Source organism: Grammomys surdaster, unplaced genomic scaffold (genome assembly GCF_004785775.1).
Source record: "Grammomys surdaster isolate TR1022 unplaced genomic scaffold, NIH_TR_1.0 97, whole genome shotgun sequence".
Taxonomy (NCBI): Eukaryota; Metazoa; Chordata; class Mammalia; order Rodentia; family Muridae; genus Grammomys; species Grammomys surdaster.
Genome location: NW_021604576.1, coordinates 14,953,194 through 14,975,347, shown reverse-complemented (window position 1 = coordinate 14,975,347; position 22,154 = coordinate 14,953,194). Strand labels below are relative to the sequence as shown.

At 36.1% G+C, this 22,154-nt stretch overlaps 2 pseudogenes; one reads left to right on the top strand and one right to left on the bottom strand.

The window, feature by feature from the left end:
* The first annotated feature begins 810 nt into the window (after positions 1-810).
* LOC114632458 lies at positions 811-3,004 on the top strand (annotated as a pseudogene).
* Positions 3,005-20,539: 17,535 nt separating this feature from the next.
* On the bottom strand, positions 20,540-21,824 carry LOC114632572 (annotated as a pseudogene).
* Between the last annotated feature and the right edge of the window lie 330 nt (positions 21,825-22,154).

Sequence of the window (22,154 nt, the reverse complement as noted above, 5' to 3'; positions counted from 1 at the left end):
AGTTCATTATGCAGAAGAAACTAGACATAGCACATGTGGCATGTCTCATCTCCCAAAAAGCAGCTGCAGCTCCTGTGCCAAAGTGCTTGCATTTTCCTACTCATGGATCTGGAATATCATGACCCTAGAGACAAGACCACACAATTCAGTCTTCAGGAGAGACGTTACAAAACATGGCTCCTGCCCGTTTGCCATGTCCCTTATGGTCATCTTCCTATAAGTTAACTTCCTAGAAGCCTATTCCCTCCTTGAATTGTCTGATCTGTTTCTTCTACTGCTTGTATTCTGCTAACATGAAAATAAGCCCTGGGGCTAGCAACTGCCTTCTGTTTTCATTGTTCTGTGAAATCTCATGTACGTAGGAACTTTACTAAATGGATACACTATATCTGTCATAAATATGTTTATTTTGTAACATTAACTCTCAGACTTCAGGAAACCTAAGAATGCATAGGTAAATATTTTGTCTCTTCTATATCACCTTGCTTATATAATATGCTATATGATGTAAATGCCATAATAGATGAGACTGCATTCAAATTTATGTAAGTTTGTTAAATTTACTACCATATACTTCCTGTTCAATATGAGATATTAAGTTTTTTAACTTGTTACTTACAATAAAGAAGTATTCCCAAATGATGAGGCTCCTAAATCCTGAATAAAATGCACTCATAGATTCTGAAATTTTCAAGAGAAAAAGTCTCTGAAATCCAAAAGTCCTAAAACTCAAAATTGAGAAAAAAGGTGCCAGTTGCTTCAGAGTCCTGGTATGGGTAGTCACGTTTCGTGCGTGCTCATTCAGCCAAGATGCCTGAGGAAACCCAGACCCAAGACCAACCAATGGAGGAGGAGGAGGTCGAGACCTTTGCCTTTCAGGCAAATTGCCCAGTTAATGTCCTTGATCATCAATACTTTTTACTCGAACAAAGAGATCTTTCTGAGGGAGCTCATTTCCAATTCATTGGATGCTCTGGATAAAATCAGATACGAGAGCTTGACCGACCCTAGTAAACTCTACTCGGGGAAGGAGCTGCACATTAATCTCATTCCCAACAAACAGGATCGAACCCTCACTATTGTGGATACTGGAATTGGAATGACCAAGGCTGACTTGATCAATAACCTTGGCACTATTGCCAAGTCAGGTACCAAAGCCTTCATGGAGGCTTTGCAGGCTGGTGCAGATATCTCTATATTTGGCCAGTTTGGTGTTGGTTTTTACTCTGCGTATTTGGTTGCTGAGAAAGTGACTGTCATCACGAAGCATAATGATGATGAGCAATATGCCTGGGAGTCCTCAGCTGGGGGATCCTTCAGAGTGAGGTCTGACACAGGTGAACCAGTGCGTCATGGAACAAAGGTTATCTTGCATCTGAAAGAAGACCAAACTGAGTATTTGGAGGAAAGAAGAATAAAGGAGATTGTGAAGAAGCATTCTCAGTTTATTGGCTATTCCTTTACTCTGTTTGTGGAGAAGGAACGTGATAAGGACGTCAGTGATGATGAGGCTGAAGAAAAGGAAGAGAAGGAGGAAGAGAAAGAAAAAGAAGAAAAGGAGTCTGATGACAAGCCTGAAATAGAAGATGTTGGTTCTGATGAAGAAGAGGAAGAGAAGAAAGATGGTGACAAGAATAAAAAGAAGAAGATAAAGGAAAAGTACATTGATCAAGAACTCAACAAAACAAAGCCGATTTGGACCAAGAATCCTGATGACGTTACTAATGAAGAATACGGAGAGTTCTACAAGAGCTTAACCAACGATTGGGAAGAACATCTGGCTGTAAAGCATTTTTCTGTTGAAGGACAATTAGAATTCCGGGCCCTTCTTTTTGTCCCAAGACCTGCTCCTTTTGATCTGTTTGAAAACAGAAAGAAAAAGAACAACATCAAGTTGTATGTTCGCAGAGTTTTTTTCATGGATAACTGTGAAGAGTTAATCCCCAAATATCTGAATTCCATTAGAGGGGTGGTGGATTCTGAGGATCTCCCTCTAAATATTTCCCGTGAAATGCTGCAACAAAGCAAAATTCTGAATGTTATCAGAAAGAACTTGGTCAAGAAATGCTTAGAACTATTTACTGAACTGGCAGAAGATAAAGAGAATTACAAAAACTTTTATGAGCAGTTCTCAAAAAACATAAAGCTTGGAATTCATGAAGACTCTCAAAATCGGAAGAAGCTTTCAGAGCTGTTGCGGTACTACACATCTGCTTCTGGGGATGAGATGGTGTCTCTGAAGGACTACTGCACCAGAATGAAGGAAAACCAGAAGCACTTCTATTTTATCACAGGCGAGACCAAGGACCAGGTTGCTAACTCAGCCTTTCTGGAACATCTCCGAAAGCATGGCTTAGAAGTAATCTATATGATTGAGCCCACTGATGAGTATTGTGTGCAACAGCTGAAGGAATTTGAGAGCAAGACCTTGGTGTCTGTTACCAAAGAGGGACTAGAACTTCCAGAAGATGAAGAGAAAAAGAAGAAACAGGAAGAGAAAAAGACAAAATTTGAGAACCCCTGCAAAATTATGAAAGATATTTTGGAGAAAAAGGTTGAAAAGGTGGTTGTGTCAAACCGACTGGTGACATCCCCAGGCTGTATTGTCACAGGAACCTATGGGTGGACAGCAAACATGGAGGGAATCATGAAAGCTCAAGCCCTCAGAGACAACTCAACAATGGGTTACACGGCAGCAAAGAAACACCTGGAGATAAACCCTGATCACTCCATTATTGAAACCTTAAGGCAAAAGGCAGAGGCTGACCAGAATGACAAGTCTGTGAAAGATCTGGTCATCTTGCTGTATGAAACTGCACTCCTGTCTTCTGACTTCAGTCTGGAAGATCCTCAGACCCATGCTAACAGGATCTACAGGATGATCAAGCTTGGTCTAGGTATTGATGAGGATGATCCCACTGTGGATGAGACCAGTGCTGCTGTACCTGAAGAAATGCCACCCCTGGAAGGAGATGACGACGACACATCACGCAAAGTAGACTAAGCTTCACCAGAACTATGTGTTTGATGCTTACCTTCATTCCTTCTGATAATATATTTTCCATGATTTCTGTTTATTTCTGTTAACATTAAAAGCATCTGTGTGGCATGAAAACTAAGGGGAAGATAAAATGTCTGCATGTGATACTGTGATACTGTAGGTTTGACTCAAGAGGTTGATAGAACGTTTGTTGTAAGATGTAACCTGCTGTTAATGTCAACTCTGTGGTCTGAAGTGTTTAGCTGTTGAGCTGGATTCCTTAGTTGACCAAATTAAGACGGCTTAAGTTACATCTTAAAACTTTCATTCCCTGTAGTTAATTCTGCATGTACTAGTCTTAGAAGTAAACACAAGTTAAAACAACTTGACAGGAACTCCCCAAGTGGCTTGTTTTCCAAAGTACCAAGAACAAAACCTTAAGTTTCCCTAGGTCTTGTAACTCTCAGCAAGGCTTGTGAATGGAAATAATAGTGCCCAGTCACTTTCTACTTTATAAGGTAAATACAGATGAGATCAAAAGAAAAAAAATTGAGAAAAAAATATTCTTAAATAATTACATTCCTGAGTACTGAAATTGAAACCTGAAATTCTAAAATCATGACTGACACCAAACACAGAAAAGGCTATTTACTGTGTAGAAGGAGGGATTCTAAGAAACACAGTAGTGTGTTTCAGTTGTACCCAGAGATACCTCCCGAATTCTTCTATTTTGCATTGCTTCTTACCCTTCATGCATAACATCAGTCTTGTTTTCATACGATATTCATCAGAGAATGATAATGATATCCATCAAAGAAAATGTCAAACTATACGAACTTCTAAATAGAAGACATTTACTGGTAAAAATTTATACCAGTATCATGAAGCAAATTGTTATTTATTTATATTATATATTGTATATGTAATAAGTTCATATATGTATATCCATATGAACTATTCTTCATGATTAATAATTTGACTACCATATAAATACAGTACATGTGTAATCACTAAATTCAACAGAGAAATCATTGTATGCCTCACTGCACCTGAAATATGACACTTTAAAAATTATCTTTACTAATTTATTTTGTTTTAAATCAAATATATTTAACAGATATTTTTCTCAGTCTTTGGCAACTGCATGTACCATACATACACATTAGTAGGTACATACCATACCACTAGAGCAAACACACACATACGTATATACATGTGTGTGTGTGTGTTTGTTTGTGTGTGTATGTAGGTATGTATATGCAAATTATATATATATATATATATATATATATATATATATATTTGTTAAGTTCACCATATAAGGCATTCAATAAAGTGTTTTTGTCATGTTTTTGTGTTTATCAAAAGTATCATTTAAGAATGTAATGATATGTCTTTTAGTTTTTTTCAAAATATTATTTTTGTTGATTATTTTGGAATTTCACAGGTGGTACCTGATCATACTTACGTCCCAATCTTCCCATGTCTATCTCCCCTCCCCCACATCATTGTGACCTCCTCCCAGGAAAAAAGAAGAAAAAAAGGAGAGAAAGAAGAAATAACGAGAGAGAGAAAAGAAAAAGAGGAGCAAACTAAAGAAGAGAGAAGGAAAGAGAAAAGAAAAAGAAAAGAAAAGAAGAAAAGAAAAACAAATACCTAGTAAAGGTTTCTGGTTTCTGAAGCACCATAAATACTGGACAATCTCGGAGACTCATGTAAGATATCCTGTTGTTGTCCAGAGTCAGGGTGATCTTGCTTCAAGGTCCCGATTCCTGGGGCAAGATCTCCATCACCCTCAGACTGCCTTACACCTTCAGCTCTTGATGCAGGCTACACAGAGACTTACCTGGCATTACCTTTGTGCTTGCAGCCTACAGTATATGGCTGTTGTCCTATACTCTCTTTCTCCCAGGATAGCGAGCAACAGCGACAGATCCACACTGTGGACCAGCCCAAGGACTGAGGACCAGCTCTGTCCAGTAATGCCATGTTCTTTGTCCACTGTGGTTGTGCTCCACACCACTCCCCACACCCTTTGTTGCCTCGTCTGTAGTTTTGCCACTTCCCTCAATTCACAGATCTATTCCTTCATCTTTTCCTCCAATTTCAGAAATCTACTTTTTAAAGACATTTTTCCATTGGAACTACATCTTTCTTAATTTTTTCCAGAGATATTGTGGGCTCTGTAGACTCCTGCATCACTGCTAAATCTCCCCTTGGAGCATCTCTGGGTCTTTCAGGCATCTTGTAGCTACTCTGAAGTCCCTTGACAGGTGCCACCAACTGCTGCCTCTTTGATCACAGCCATGCTTTAGGTTTTTATCTTTATTGATGATGATGTGTTCCCGCATCTGATTCTGCAGCATCTCCTCCACTGGATCAGGTAACCTGTTGATGGAGTAGATGCTGGGGTGTACCAACTCAAAAGTGCAGGATCAAGACCAGGAAGGCAGCCACGTTGGTTAGCCTTCTTGTAGGTTTTTCAAGCAAGCATCTTTTATTTTTTTGAAAAAAATATTTCTTCAGAATTACAAGAGATACGTTTTGTCTTTCAGATTTTTAAGCACCAGTGATTGATGACTTTAGGCTTTTCGAACTTTTGAGAAATTACAACAGTTAGGGCAGCTATTTTCAACTTGTGGCTCACTCACAATCCCTTTGGGGGGTTACACATCAGATATCCTGCATGTCACATATTTATATTACGATTCAAAACAGCAGCACAATTAATTTGATGAAGCAGAAACAAGACAATTTTATGGTTGGAGGTCACCACAACATGAAGAATTGTATTAAAGTTTGAGAACCACTGATTTAGAGTAATGGAATGGAGATGGTATCTTTCAGTATTAGAGCTGAAATCTTGTTATATGTGTTGGTTCATCCCTCTCTGACAAGCATGACTTAGTCTAATACTGTTATTCATAAGGTAATCAATTGGTTTTTCATTTATCATTGACAACAAAATATTTCTCACTTAACACTGAGACTGTAGTTAATAAATATTCATGAAAATCACAGACTAAATTTGATTCTTGTATTTCCCTACTAATTTTATATTTTATCATAATTTTGAACATATATTTATAATACAATGAATGCTGACAAAGAGGGAAATATATAATGGTATTATTTTAAATGTTGATTTTCATACAAGTAGTTCTGCATCTGAAGGAATTATAAAGTCATCTCCTTCTGGAAATATATATGCAGTTTATATCATTTTTGTATTTAAAATATATTTTCAGAATTGTGCAAATACAAAATGTATTTATATTTTAATGATAATTAAATATATGTACTAGATATATTTTATATAATTTGAAGCTCTTATACTGAAACTTTGAAATATAATTTTGATTAATTGATCTTTATGTTATCTTGTATCTTTATTGTATTTTTGTATGTTCATTCATATTCAGATACAGTCAGACAATGTGAGGCTGAAATGTGCTTTATTACTTGGTACAGTTTTCTTTCCATAGATGATTTTTCAAAAACAACATCAATCATTATGAGCTAAAATAACTCTTTTCTTCTACCACACCAAGAATTTCAAAACACTAATAAAACAATAATTGTATATCTGTATGTGGGAATTATCACTAATTTTTTTCTGATCCATTTTTCTTGTCTGTCAATCACTTAATCATCAGAATTAAAGACAGAAGTAACAAAATGAATATCAAATAAATTGCCAGGAGAAGAGAAAACTTGATTGAAATAAATTTTTAATCTGAACAGTTGAAAATGAGACTGCTCTATGGAATTTTAAAGAAAAAGAGACATGGCAAAACAGTTAGATCTAGGGTATGGAAACTGGGCCAGGGGCTTCTACCTCACAGCAGCAAATTAGACAGTTAGAAAAGGCAAACATTTGCATTAGGGAAAGGAAGACAATGCTTCTGTAATACATTCCTGAAGAAACTGCTCAAATGGCATTTAGCACCAGCTCTTAACAGTGATAATTATATCACCCCACCCTGTCTCCAAGGACCATCTAGGAATCATTTCTACATTTCTAATATTTCAGACAGAGACTTTAATATACAGCTATGGCAAATCATAAAGTGTTCAGCTGTAACTGGAGGCAAGTACTGTCATCTAAAGTCTGTGGGAAGAATTGCAACCAGCTTTCTCATGTATCTAGATGCTCGTTCTCCTAAGACATGATACAGTCAACTTTCCAATAAATGATACACAAACCCTAGCACATTTTTCAGTTCATAAAGGATAACTTGCCCATGGTGATTTATGTATTTATATAAATAAATATTTACCCCAATTTCAAAAATTGGTTTTGATAACCTAGAATATCTCTCTTCTAGTAGAGAAAACTGTAAACAATGAAGATGTTGTCTCTTTTCTCCCTTCTGTAATGAACTGACTATAATACTACTTCAGTCATCATTGAAACTATTCAATGGCTTACTCTTAATTCACAATGCCACCAAGAGTACCATTACAGGTCACCATTTCATATCGTTGCAGTATATTTTATAATGGCATTGGAACCTCAGAATTTATGCACTAACATCAACATTGATTTTTTTTTATTCTTCATGTCACAATAAAAGTAACATTTAAGATGTGATTAAACAGAACACTTTAATAATAATCTTTGAATATTTTTCTTTTACATCTATAGATGATGATTGCAAACTTATTTAGATAAAATTTTAGGGGCAAGGCTATTTTCCTGTATCCTTTTGCCTTTTAACTCATTTTCTTTTAAAATCCAAGACCTCATTGAAAGTCATGTGTAACTTTGAAAAAGTTAACAAACATTTTCAAAACATATTTTTAATGATGGTTCTTAAGTGTTTTAACCTCCCTTCTAGCCCACCACCCACCAGAGGTAATAGAAAAGAAGGGACACAGGGGAAGTGGACCTGTACAGAAATCATTCTTTGGAGCAACTCCCATATGTGCTGTCTGGAAATCAGCAGTTCAGTTCACAGAACAGCAGCAGGCAGCTCAATCGACTCCTAAATGCTTTACAGATGTACCAGCAGTCCAGTTCAGAAGGACATCAGAAGTTCTTAGCTGTGCCTCTCTTAGCGAAGCAAAAATCAGTGAAGATACAAACATGCAAGGCCAACAAGTGTTGCACAGCTAGCTCTGTAAACAAGACAAACTCAGCCTTAGTCACCGTCTGTGGAATCCTTTTTATACTCCCTCCAAACGTCATGTGTCCTCCATGAGTCTTACTTCACCATTTGTGATGCCTCACCGTGTGTCTTGCCTCAGCTGCTGAGTCTGTCTCAGCTGACATCACCCTGCCAATCGCCCAAGTTGGAGGAAGTGGCAAGAAGCTGCAGCACACCAGTAGCAGTTTTCTGCCACATCTCTCTATGGCGTACTGATGCAACAATGAATCCTTCACTACGTGCCCTTTCAAGTACTTGCTTTAGCAGAACATCCTTTCACCTGTGTTGGCTTCATTGCAATGTTCCTTCATGAGTCCGCCTTAGCCTTTCACCTGTGTCCACTTCAGGAAAACACTATTTCATGTGTTTGCCCCAGCAAAACAACACCCCACACAGCCGATTCTCCAAAGAACCCTTAAGTTTCCACCTCATTCACATCATTTCATTCCAGGATATAGCATCATGACTTAGGATGCGACTGCCAACAAATAGAAAAAAATCATTGGATAGTTAGTTAATTTAAGTGCTTGTTTTCTTCAGAGTACAGAACATGTGCAAGAGCTATGACTTATTTTTAGCTTTATAATACATAATTATATATGCATGATATATATATATATATATATATATATATATATAATTGAGAATAAGAAAAACAGTACTTTAAGGAGCTGTCTAGATTGATTAAGAAGATTGTTTTGCTGTTAAGATTGTTGTACTGGGCATCTGGAGACAGGGTAAATTTTTGAGTAACTCAGGATCAGTTTGTTCAATGGTCCAGTCTCTACACAACTGTCAAAGATAATTCAGCTATGGATTCATGAGCCTCAGAGTCGTCTTAGGTCTAACCATGAAGGTCTTCACTTGAAATAGCATAAGGCATGAAACTTCCACTTTTATATGTTCAGGCAACTAAAATCTTAAGTCCTCTTTCTGGACTTAAAAGAAAAATCACTAAAAATCACAATGACAATCATTCAGTGCTAACAGTTTTCTTTACGCTCACCAAAGCTGATTGTTAGAGGAATTCTTCACTAAGAGGAAGCACACAAGTTTACTATTTTTAGTGAAACTCACAGATGTTCAGCAAGATTGTCAGACCATGCTGTGTTAGAATAAATTATTTTTCTCCAAATGTTCATGTGATTAAACTCGACTTTCTATTAAATGAACATGATAGATAGCAGTCATCCTATTTTTTACAACTGTGTTCTACTTTCAAAAAGGAAAGAAGCCTGAAAACAGGAGGCCTGCAGTTGGTACTTCTGTGAGGTAATTCTTGACAAACATTAAAGGTAGGTATTTAGCCTTCACATAAAACCCACAAAGGATGTAATTTTGCTTATTTGTACAACTGTGTTTTCACCAACAAATAATTAATGTTTTCATGAAAGTCTCTTCTGACACTACGTCTGTAGTTATCATTCTCTCCACCTCCCGCCGCCTCACAACCCCTCCCTCGCCACACAAATCTCTCTCACCAGTGAAACTTACGTAGTTTTGTTGGGACAGTTTACAGAAATTTAACAAATAGGATTCAAATGAACTTTTCTTTCTGAACATAGAAATCCTCACAATCAAAGAAAAAGAAACATTACATTTCAGCAAAGCTCAGACTCAGTTCAATATAATCGTACCAATATGTTACAAATTGAATATGTTCCTGCTTCAGTGAGAAAACCCACAAAGTACATAAGGCCTCAGCACTAGTGACATTTTGGTTTAAATTATTTTCTTTTGTAGACTGTGTGTGTTCCTTCTTTTGACAGATTACAGATCCAGGAAGGCTATTATGTCTTTAGATTTGCCTCCTTTGAGGTCAGTGGGATAATTATATGACTTTGCCCAGCAAGCTGGTTCATGGTATATTTATTTAATTTTATCAAGTGGTTGTGAGTCAGTACCATGGTTGATAAAGTTGCACAGTCAGGGCTCTTAGAATTTATGGATGCCTGTATTTCCTTCAGTTGCATAACTTGGCAAACCCAGATCATGGTAAAACAAGAATTCCCTCAGTTTCCAGGTCTTGATTTAGGGTTTTGTTATATTTTTTTAAATCATGATCATTTCTAGAAAATCTTAATGATGTTGATACATGAAAAACTGGATGATTTTATATAGTTAAACTATATGTCTATGACTCTCAGAAATACTGTTATTTTTTCCTAAATTAAATAGCAGGCATAAGTGATATTGTTAATTGAAATAACATAGCTAATACCTAGGATATAAATGTGATTGAAAGTTCCTTTGAAATGATCATTTGTGATTGTAGCAAATGTTATATGATGCTTTGTTAGTTTTTCTTCTTTGACAAACTTATTCCTAAAGCTTGTGTCCTTTTGTTTGTCTCAAACCCTCAGAATGTACACAAGTTCAACAACTTTCACTTAGTCAAAGGCGAATATACTATTAGCATGCCTATCTCATAGTCTTTGCCTTTTGCCTTAGCATCAAGCACACAGTGGGGACCATGAAGACCTAAGTTTTTGTATTTTCTGTGAATATTTACTGAATAAAGGACCTCTCCTGCTACAGACTTCTAGTTAAAATGGAATCTGAAAAGTTTTTTGAGAATGATTTTTAAGACACGTGAAAAGCTTAGATTTGCAGAAATTTGCATACTTCTGCTTCTAGAAGAGCTTGGATGTTGCTTTTGTTTCCAGAAACTGACATCATAGAAGGGAAAGCAAATACGGTTTCCATTGTGAGAGTTTTGTTTTGTTTTAAAATTGCCAATACTTTTGAAAAAACTACTTTAGTCACTAGTTTAGACACACAAGCAGGTTTTCACAGCTGAGAGGCACAAGCATGTTGCTAGAGAAAACTGAACAACCAGAGGCCTCTGGGGATGTGGAAGAACACTGAAGAGAGTCAGATACCTCATTTCCTGGCACTGGACTCACCTACAAAGCAACAGAGAAACTAGAGACCTAGCATCAAAAGTGAGAAATAAGATTTACATGAAAATTAGAAGGAAAACAGAAGAAAGATATAAAGCTCATCATCCCTCTGAGCTGTTGATCCATTCAAAGCTTTGTTTCTTACGCTTCGGCTCTACCCAGCATCTGAAGCTATGAACCAGCCATCCTCAGTCCTGCATTCCCCATGTGGTCTGAAGATAAGTCTTCATGTGATCTCCTTCAGCACACTTCCAACTTCTGCTGTTCTCAATGGCGTGTAACTAGACCCAGGACCTCGTAGAGAATGAACTCTGTGGCAGGCACTGTCAGTTATATTATCTCAACTTAGCTTGACCAGTTTGCTCTCTAACTTGGTTAAAACTCAATTGTAAATGTTCCATGAAGGATATATATTAAACATATATCTTATATTTTATATTATATTTTATATATTTTATATTTTATATTATATATCTTATGTTTTATATTTTACATTTCATATATTTCATATTTATATTATACTAAATATTATAAGTATACATTACACTTTATATATTTTAAATATTATGTATATATATATTATAAATTATGTTTTATGTATAGTTTCTTTATAAATATATCATTTATCCCATTTGTTATTTTGTAGGAAAAATTATAATAAATTGTCAAAATTCACTGTAGAAAGAATATCTTGTATATTGTATAAATGCACCACCTTTCAATTTAAAAACCCTATGGCCTATAGGAAAGTGTAGAATAGAACGTGAATGTGGAACATCCAGGAGGCAGAGAGGATTCTGCAAGAGTGCCAGGCAGAAGATTCACCCAGGAAGATATGACAAAGCTGATGCATGGTACCTGAACACATGAACACATGGCAGAATGTAGATTAAAATAAATGAGTTATTTTAAATTATGATCTACTCAGAGAAGAGCCATATGGCCAAGGTATTTGTAAATATATTTTGAGCCCGAGTCTCATTTCTGGAAACATAGGGCTGGAAGGAAAAAGAACAAACAATGCACCCAATTGCCTATATTGAAAAAAGGATGCTTTTCTTCTTTTTTAAAAAATTAAAATATAGTTATATAATTTCTCCCTTTACTCCCTCTCCCACACTTGACACTGCCCCCCAAATTTACAGCCTCCTTGTCTTTAATCACAGTTGTTACATATACCTAAGTATCAGTTTAATGTGTTGACTGCCTGTATAGCTTTTCAGGTTTGACTAATCAATATTGGGAAACCAATGAGGTACTCATCTCTAGGGAAGATGAATTCTCCCTATCTCAACAGCTGTTAATTGCTTGTAAGTCTTTATCTAGGGGTGATGACCCCTGAGATTTCCTCCATCAACTATGATATTAACTTCTCTTGGAATTGTTCCAATCTTGCTGATGTAGCTTCCCTTTCCTAACTAGGAGGCACAATACAGCTGACTTCCTTCTCCTCTGGATCTTATGCTCTTTCTACCTTGTCTGGAAAGGTCAAACTTACTGGATCTTGGGACGGGCCTGAAAACTTGACCTATAGCTGAACACAAGCTACATCCACCTCCAGGAAAGACCCTACGGCTTGTTTTGGTCCATATCCCAGAGTTACTCCCTAGCTACTTCCTAGCAACAGTTAATCAAAGACTGATCTGGTTGTTTTAGTTGTTCTTTTAGACTATTTGTGATTGTATACTGTCTTACTTTGAAACACCCACCTGTGGGCTTACACTAGTCATTTGGTTTGATACTTGCAAGGATAGATCTGCCCCCACCTCATTTACTTCCATTTCTTATAAAACCATGTCCTGTTGAGGGTTCACAGTGGCTCTGCCTTCTTGTCTTGCTGTTTCAGGGATGGGTTATAAGAGAGTCCAAGCCTGAGCTTATACATACATACATGCATACATACATACATATCTATGTAAGTATGTTTTTCCATGTAAAGATTGACAGCAGAATCATGAAGTTTCCAGTTGCTTCCTCCTCATATTAATGACAGTTGCCTTTATTTATTACAAAAAAGTGGAACACTTTACTGTAGCACATTTAAGGACTTGTCAAACACAAGATTGGCTTTTTATAAGATTTGTCTTGTTTGCTTGTCTATTCTCTCCATGAGCAGCTTTATAATTTCTCACAGAAGATCTCCAACAGTTTCTCCAAAAAGTGTCAAAACTCCAGGTTTAGATGAGATGTGTTTAGATAGCTCTATCAAAGAATATTTTAAAGTAAATAATCTAGCATTTAACTAGCAGAGTACTGAGAATCATAATAAAAGTAATATTCTAATAATTTTAGTAAAATACGTATTCTTGCCAACTTTGTAATTTTTCCAGGTTTGTAAATATTTGCCATTCACTGTAGCTTAAAAATGAAAAAATGATTAGTTAAGATTCATAAGTTAGTGGTTTGGAGAGACAAGGCTATAGAAATCAAAATTATGCATGTGGAGGATATTACATAAGCATTCTGGAAACATAAGGGACCAATCAGAGATCAGAAGGAGCTTGAGATTCAATATTCTTCCAAAATTCAGACTTCTTTGTAGGACATAAAAGTCAGAAAATTAGCTTATGCAAAGTGCAGCATGAGATTTATTTCAACAAGTTATTTTGCATGAAATATATTTTGTTCATTTCTATTACATAAGCAATCAGTCTATCTGGTATCAAATTATATGTGATATAAATTGGTTTTCAGTTTTAGGATTATTCTAGCATATGTATAAGAATATTGCTAGCAAACTAATTGATATATGTTGGGAATATTTTTCTCATGTAAGTTTTCTATATAAGGTATTTTATGGGCCATTTTATGAGCTGTATTAGTCTATTTTGAGCTTGTTACAACACATTGTTAAGATTGATAATTTGTAAAGCAAAAAAATGTGTTGATTTACAGTGCTGTGACATAGGACAATATTACCAATCTGTCAACTTGGTGTTTAGGAAGGACTTTGGCATTTCCTTCAAGTGGTACCTTGAGCATGGTTTCCTCTGGAGAGTAGCATCACTATCACATGGGAGAAGGATGAAACAATCAAGGCAAGTTTATCCCCAAAAAACTCTGTTATTAAGCCATTTAAGACACTAGTAGAGAAGGATTTCCATGTCTTAATCAATATTAAAGGACTCATCCCCAATATCTTTAAATTATCAAATTGTAACATAAGCTAGACCCAACATCATATGCTTATGACCCTAGTGACTTGGATTGCTAGAGCAGAAAGATCTTTTGAGCACAGGAATTCCAGGACAGCTCAAGCAACTGAGATGGGGATAGAAGGGCAAAGATATAGACAGACAGATAGATTAACAGACAGACAGACAGATACAGAGGCACAAACCAACAGAAAGAAAAAGAAATGAATACAGAAACAGAGGAACAGAAGCAAACACACACATACACACAGACATAGAAACGCAAACACAAACACATACAAACACATACACAGATAGAGATAGAGAGAGAGACAGAGAGAGAGAGAGGGAGAGGGAAAGGGGGAGGGGGAGGGGAGGGGGGAGATTTTGAGGAAAAAAATGAAGGAAGAAGAAAGGAAAGGAAATAAAGAAACAGAAAGGAAGCAAAGTGAGTGAGTTTGTTGGGGATATTACTCAAAAGTTGGATGTGTGCCCAGCATGTTAGAAGCACAGATTTTATCCCCAGCATCATAATCAATAGCTATTAATATAAGTTTGGAAAAGATCAGTAGCTCAAACCATTAGGAACCACTTATAGAATTTTCAAAGTCAATCCTTATTTCTAACATCCCCTCCTGTTAGAAATCTTGCTGGCGATTATCACTGAAAGCAGAAAGGGTGATAGTTTAGGCTGTCTTGGGTAAGACTTAGGAAGTTACTTCTTTAGGGGCTTTGCTAGTTACTAAGCATCCTGTTAAATTAAATGCTCCTCTGTGGAAACTTGTAACCATACTTTCGACCTGTTCTTGAAAGGTCTATGATAAGGTAGTCACCTATTCAATGCACATATTCTCCTAAGTATACACTGTCTTCCTAGATATATGCGTTTAATATTTGCCTATCTTTTCTCTGAGACAAAATTCATTTAAAATGACAACAATTTTTTGGTTTTCAGAAGTTATGTGCACAACTCAAAATACATATGTCTGAATCAGTACTTAAGTACCTTTAAGCCTACATCCCTGTCATCTGTGTATTGGTTCCTTTGCAATCTTTCATGTCTCTTTTCTCTCTTGTATTTTCAATATCTGAATTCAAATATTTCAACCAATTATGTCAGTTTTCCCGGTTCGATTCCCAGGAAGCCTCTCCTCTGCTTTCAACAAAGACTTAACTTATTTAATTCTCCAAGCTGATTCAAGAGACACTTTCTAAACTTTCAAACTGGATCACATGATTAGGTTTTTTCAAAAAATCCTTCTAATTCCATGTAGCATTCAAGACAACATTGAAATGTCACTGCTCTACACAGAATGTGACTCATTCATAAATCTCCTTATTCAAGCTGCTCATGTATTTAGAAGACCCTACCTTCACTTCATCATAAAAAATACCTACTACTTCCTAAAATTCAATGCTAGCTTTCCATAACCTTGTATTTGAATTTAGTGTTCTTTTCTCAGTTGCAGGGAGAATTTTTCAAAGTTTATAATCAATGTTTGCCTTTTTCTTAAATTGAGCATTAACTATTTTGAGGACAACGATTTTTCACCATTGAGCATCATGTCCCAGTGATTCAGGATTATATATAGCATACAATTTTGGCGCAGCACGAAATATTCTAAAAGAATGTGGTTTTGACATGGGTAATAACATGTCAGGAACCAGTATCTCCATACTATGGGGGTCACAAAGCCTTCCCTGTTTGAGGTTCAGAGGGGAGCCTTCCCCTGATCCTAATATGAATGTTGACAGTGTACACAGAAAATGTATAGTATAGCTCCCCATCCCTCAGATGTTTACAGCCTGGAAACTGTTCCTCTATTGATGCTGCTCCTACTGAGATTAGCCAAGCCTAACTCCTTGTTCAACTACATATTTAGCTGTATGTAATGATCCTTTCTTCTTATTTAGTTGTATGCAACAATGTTTCCTTGCTATTAAACTGTACATAATAAACTTCCAGGGTGCTGAAGAATCTGTATTAAATAACTCAGTATACCGAATCCCAGATTTTCTGCTCATGTGTCTGTTCTGTCTTAATTTCCTTCATTTCTTGGTACCCAAGCTGTACAAGGATATGTCAATAATCGATGCTTAATAAACTTTTTCTGTGGGTATTAATGAATAGATTAATGTTTGAATGCTACATATGTTACATAATTTAGCACTGTGGATATAGAAATGATAGAGCTTTTAGTCTGGAAGTCAATCATATGAGTTATAAAGAAATGACAGATCAAAAGGAATTATTTATTTAATGTGCCCATAAATTGATAAGCAAGAAAAAGGACACGTTTTAAATGACACATTTAACTGTAAAATAAAGGCACAAGGCTGTTACATTTAATACATGACTTCTCCTTTTAGTAACACAAGTTTCAACATTTTAAACAGAAATTTGGAAGAGTTATGCTCACATGGCTTCTCTAAATGTGCTTCCTATGTTCAGTTTGATAATTGATTCAGTAAGGTTTGCAAATCAAAACATATCCAGTGAGCATTTGAGCTTTCAATTGTCTCTTAATTACGGTGATTTGGTGAAGTTTGGAGGATGCCCCCTAGGGAACTTGGAATCACAGTTTTGCCTCACTGCATTACTGCGGTTTTGTTAATGTGACTTGTGGTTATTTTGTTAATTATGAAGATAGTTTGTACAAACTTTAGGCTTTTTGAATAAAATATTTCCCGTAAGTCAAAAATAGGAATTCATTGCTTTTGTTTTAAATGTCATAACTGTATGTGATCATTAAGTTCTTGGCTATAGTGTTCTAAACTCTCATGAGTAGAGACAAAAGAATTTCTCATTTTTAATCCAGCCAGAACAGGAGACAGAGAGCTGAGGCATACATTTTTACAAGGACTTTGAGACAATAGATGTGCATGTATATATACATCTATGCTTAAAACAATGTATTAAGGAAATAATAGCAAAGAAACAAGCCCATAAACACAATGTATACAATATTTTCATGTCTTTGCTTGTAATTGACCCTGTAAGTATGTATAAATTAACATTTGTTCTATTTCTTTTGTCCACTTACATTTAATATGTATAGCAAACATACCTACCAATATGCTTTATAATTAATGTATGAATTCTCTTCTTCCCACCTGACCGGTTTTTAAATATCAGGACTTACAGTCTATTCATTTTAAAATATCTTCCCCCATAGGACATATTAAAATGTATGTTTATTTTTCTCACAGCAGCGTTTGTTACACAAGCTCCTTCAAATTTAAATATGTCAAAGTTATAATTACAGTAAAATGAAGGCCAATGCAAGAGTGGCTCTGAGAGGGTTATCCTTTTAAACTGCAAATTTAGCTCTTTTAAATAGTCAGGTTTAATTTCGAAGCTTTTCAGTGTAGGAGCTAATTAATTAGTTAATAATACATGAAGCCAGTAGAGCATTATCAGCAATATATCCCAGATGGAAAACCAAAACAAATGAAGAAACTTGCAACTAACTTGACCCATTTAAACACTTGAAAAAAAAACCTTAGGTTTATATTATCTTGTCTTGTTTTCATCAGTTTATCACATCTGTGATGACTCTTCTGCTCATCCCTGGGCAATTCTTCAGTGTGATACCATATTACCCTGTACAAGTACTTGTGTCCATCTGCCAAATTGTCTCCTTTAATACAACAATGGGAAACTCAGTAGTCTGAGGGATTTGATGTCTCCAACCTGGTATTACTATCATCCAAATACACACTAAAGGGATCAGGTAGTCTTAATTGCTTTTCTCCAGGCTACACTTATTAGTCCCACAATATTTTCTAAATGCTAAATGATACATTCATCAAAATACACTCCTTTCTTTCATAGCTGTTCTTATTGAGTCTTTGTGCTGATTTGGTAGCGCTTTCTCCATGCTATCTGTATTCTGTATACTTATGAATTTATAATCCAAGAATTCTTCACAATAAAAAAATGTAGACCAATTAATCCATGAATTAAATCTTCCTTTGGCTAAAAGTAAAATTCATGCATATCTTACTCTATTTATTTTATGAGTAGGAAACAAGTCTGTATACTACACTGTATCAAATGTGATCATCTTTCAAAGAGATGTTTCTATGTAATTGTCAGGATGAAGAAAGGATAAACTTAAAACTTTATGCAATGAAGATGAAGTTGTGAATCTGTAAGATTGACATTCCAAGTAAGAGGACCTTGTGGATCTTGTACCTTCCTTGGGTTCCTGAAACTTCTGTTTCATGATTATACTGTGTTTTATAATTTTCCTTAGAGTACTGAGATGTCTCCTCCTCCAAGAATGAAATACTCCCATTCAGAAAAAATGATTACCAAGCACTGTCTCTGGCTCAAAAGCTAGTATCCTTTCTCATTGCTCTCTGTGATCCTGAATTTACTGAGCCTTGGCCAAAGCAGCTCAGTTATCTTATTTTCTTCTGTTTGTGACTGAACAAGGCTACAGTCTGTGTAGTTACCACCCCTGTTGTGGAATGTTTTCTTGACAAGGGTCTGCACTGGTTAATCGTGTTTCTGTAAGCATCCCTTAACCCTCACTCCTGTGAGTAACTTCCATAAATGTTCTGATTTTTAAAACAAAATGTGGGAGAAATTGTTTCTTTGTGTGTCATCAGTGATGTACATAAGTTGAGTAATCGTTTTTCAAGTCTCAAAAGAAAATCCACAATGGAAGATAGAATAATTTATGGCTTTAATTTATTTTTAAGGTTTATCTATTTTCAATTATATTCATCAACTTATGAATGAAAAGTAATCTTAATAACATACAAAATAGTTAAACACAATTATTCTTCAAGATCTACTGCTAAATCACAAACCATTTCATTCACAAACTTTATGTAAAAGTTCTGTAAATGTCACATACTTGATATACAGAAAATACTTTTTCAGAATATAAGTTTAAAATTCCTACTTCATAAGTTGTTGTTTGTTGGAAGAACTGAGCATCCATAAAATACTAGGAAATAATAATAAGTATCAAACAAATGTACTTAGACATGGGAAAAAATCTAAAATCAAAGTTCTACTTTTACAATAAAGCATCAACTCATAGTAAGTTATAAGGTTCAAGAGAAATAAAGAATGATAGTTTTAATGAACAAAATATCAACTTATAATTGCTTCTGGTGAAACTTCTAAATTCTATCAAAATGAGAATATTAAAGAAAGAGGGAAAAGAGAATATTTCATTTAAATATTGATATCATTTGTTCGACAATCTACATGTCTTCTCAAGTATACTCATTAATAATCCTTCAATGAATGTGATTACTTCTTTTTAACATTCCATTTAAAAATCTTTGTGGTAGGACGTTTTATCTTTTCTAGAGTAAAACTTTACCATTTCAGATTATATTTTAGCATCTTCTAAATCACTGATATGCACAAACACAAATACACACATACACACAAAGAGAGAAAGAGAGAAAGAGAGACAGAGAAGCAGACAGAAAGAAACTCAAAAACAGGCAGACAGACAGACAGACAGACAGACAGATAGACAGACAGACAGACCCATACACACAAAAAGCTACAAATAACTATGAAACCCCTCAGGTTTCTGTTTCTAATGAAGGTATTCCGAGCCCTCTAGCTATACATCACACAAATAAGGATAGCAAATGATAAATGAGACCTTTTGAAATTAAGATGTGTGAAGTCACAACCTATAGAATGGGAGAAAGACTTTGCTAATAATACATATAGCAGAGATTAATATCTATAATATATCAATAAAGCAAAACCCACCAACCAGGCCTACAGGTACTAAATTAACAAATAAACAGCTTTTTTTGTTTTGTTTTTTTTTCTCTTTTAAAAACTTTATTTTTTAAAATTCTGTGTGTTGGGTGGGGGGATGCGATAGTATTTGAGAGTGGGTGCATAAGGAAGCCATGGGTCAGGGCCCCTGACTAAAGGTTATTTACTGTGAGGCCGTCTACATACATGCTGGAAACCAAGCTCAGGCTGTCTACAAGAGAGCCCTACTGGTTCTTGACCTGCAAACACATCGCTCCAGTTCCATGATGACATACTAACCAACAGTGACTACACAGAGGATGGGATGTACTAGCTATAAAGATTCCTTCCCAGGGAAGCAGAGTCTCAGTACACAGTTCAGGGTAGCCTTGAACTTAAGTGATCCTGCGGCCTCAGCCTCTGGTGTGCTAAGGTCACAGGGACCTATCACTATGTAAGGCTAGAAAATATTAATAATATGCACTGACAATGTGCTGACTCAGGAACACTGTGGACCATTTGTTCAATTAGTAAACTGAATGGTTTTCTCTTATATGAAATCATTTTGCTTGATATTTCTTTAAATCCAAACTAGGAATAAGTAACTATTCTCCTAAAAATTAAATTGCTTTTTTTTTACAAATTGCATTCTCTGATTTTCTTATCAGCCTGCTTTAAGGATATCCATGTGTTCAATATGCTCGCTCGAAGTTTGGCCCACACCAAATGGTTGTTTAACCCAAATATCTGAGCAGCAAACTGGGCTGATCCTTCTGGAGAAAGTATAGTTGAACAGCCAAGACCACTGGGCAGTCGAAGAGATGACCACACATCCTGAGCACCCCAGTCTGGTGTGACTGGGGGACAGCTGATAACTGGATATGCAGTGTTACCAGACATCACTGGGCCTAGACCATTGCTTCTGCCTGCCACTGCGACAAATACAGTAGGAACGCCATCACCTTCATATTCTGCTTTAATTCTCAAAGTTTCATCTGGTCCTTTATGCGCGGATGTTACTCTAAGTTCACACGGAATCCCAAAGTTTCCACAAGCCTTCTTAATTTTTTCACAGTGAGCAAGGTCAGAGGTTGAACCCATCAGCACTACCACCCTGCACTGACTGTCTGACTTGAGAAGCAACTCCACTCGGTCTGCAACCCACTCAAAGTTTTTCTTCACCATCTGAAGTCCTTCTGAAGTTACTTCTTTGAGATCACGGTAACACTGTTTGTCCTTCTGCTGGCTCTGATCTCCTGACGGCCACAGTCTCCAGGAATCATTATCAATGACATAGGCAAGAACAATTTCTTTGGTGGTTACATCAACGCCAAATTCAATCTTCGTATCAACCAGCGTACAGTTCTGGGGCAGCCAGGATTTCTCCAGAATTTCAAAAATAGCTTGTGTGGCATGACTCATGATGTCCACTTCAGTCTTCCCTATAAGAAGTCCAGCAAAGCTAAACTTTGCAGCGATGAGTTGCTCCTCAGACCACTGTGGGTCATTATTGGCATCGTCCTTGAAGAACATCTCTACTTTCGGTGGATAAAACTTATACCCCTCCTTCACACCAGGGTTCCTCATGAGAAAAGAGCCAGTCGCTATTCTTCGGCAGACCCATTCAATTGGAATCATTTCACACTGAGGTGCAATGAAAGCAGTCTCCCCAACTTTCTTGGTGAAGGCAGTTTTTATACCAGCTTCCTGTAACAACTGAAATATGCAGCTGGTGATCTTATTGGAGATTGAAGCTTTGCCTTCCAGGTGGTTCTTTCTGGCTGCATTTCCTGCTGTAATCTGGTCCTTAGACTGCAGGAGGACTTTTCCAGGATTATCTATCAATTCATAGACTTCTTTTGTTTTACCCTCATAGAGTTTCTTCCCGATGTTCAGTACTTCGGCTGTCGCCATTATCCTAGGTGAACTAGAGGAGCACAAAATAAACAGCTTTTATGCATGACACCAAGCATACCAAGACAGAGATCATGAATACATTCCTATTCAAAACAGCCTGAAAGAAAATGAAATATCTAGAAAGAAACTTAAGACCGGAAGTGAAGAAAGTCTACAATGAAAACTTCAAACTCCTGAAGATTGAGAACAACAGCAGAAAATGGAATGACATCTGATTGTATGCATATGGACTGTTAGAGTTAATATTAGGGGAAATGGCAATTTTACAAGAAGTTGTTTACAAATATTATGTGATTCCTATGAATATCCCTTCCCTATCTCATTCAT